The sequence below is a fragment of the Exserohilum turcica genome (assembly GCF_000359705.1).
Source record: "Exserohilum turcica Et28A unplaced genomic scaffold SETTUscaffold_14, whole genome shotgun sequence".
In the NCBI taxonomy this organism is placed as follows: Eukaryota; Fungi; Ascomycota; class Dothideomycetes; order Pleosporales; family Pleosporaceae; genus Exserohilum; species Exserohilum turcicum.
Window position 1 is genome coordinate 998,461 of NW_007359959.1, and position 1,157 is coordinate 999,617.

A 1,157-nucleotide genomic window follows, 5' to 3' on the forward strand; every position below is an offset into this window, starting at 1 on the left:
GGAAGCCATCGATCTTGCTCCTTGACCTCGAACTCGTAACCTATCTGGGCTGTGTTCTCTTCTGTGTTCCGGTCCATGGGCTGTTCTTCGTCAGGCGACTGGGCTGGTTCCACGCCCTCCTGCTTTGGGGGAGAGGCCGACATATTATCGGTTGCGCGGTCGGCAAGCGGATGCGCTGGCGGACTATTTCGTTGGCGACCACGTCACTGGGAGAGACGACGGGGGGGGGGGGGCGAGCTGGCGGCCGAGTCTGCAGGCTGCGGGTCACTGGTGTAACAAGGAGGCTGCGCAAGGGAAACGGTTAGTGGCATGCAACAGGTGCAGGCGGCCTGGGAAGCAGCTGACTGACGTACGAGGGTGGCTGCGACCGAGGGTCGAGAGTGGAGAGGGGAGAGTGGAGAGTGGGCGCGCAGGCGAGTGGAGAGGTGGGCGGGCCGCAAACTGCTTTGTCCGTCAGCGACCGAGTGAATACATGGGATGGGATGGACGGCGCGAGGGCGCCCATGCCGAGCCTGCGTGCGCGCGGCCCCGACCGACGACGGGCAGACGGGCAGACGGGCAGCCGGCGACGAGGCAGGTGCAGGTGCGACGCGTGAGCCCACGGCCGACGGAAGCGGGCAGGAGCGACGGGCAGAGGTGGCAGGCGCGACCGCGAGGGGGAAGGCGGTTGCGACACGCCCCAGCACTCACTCACTCGCTCACTCGCTCGCTGGCTCCTCGACTGCCTGGATGCTGGCGCACTTACTTGGCTGCTGCTGCTGCTGGCTTGCTCGCTGGCTGGCTGGCTTCACACACTCACATCCACACCCACACGGGCAGACAGGCCCCAACGGCGCGCGCGCGCAAGAGGGCGAGAGAGAGGGCGAGAGAGGGCGGGCGTGTTACGATGCGCGGCGCGACAGCCTGTGCGACGCTGGCGGTTGGGCGTGGCGATGGGCTAGCGGTGCCAGTGCGATGCTATGCAGGCGGACGCTGGGCAGGGCGACAGGGCGACGGGGCGGGTCGAGTCAAGGGCGTAATCCGGGCGCTGGACTGGCGGCGGTGCTGGCAATGGGATTTCCACGAGCGGTTGCGCTTTCGGTCGCGATGGAGGTGAGCAGTGGGAGACGCGCCTGCCAATAGGAGCGCGAGGAGAAGATGGAGGGGGGGGAGGCTTT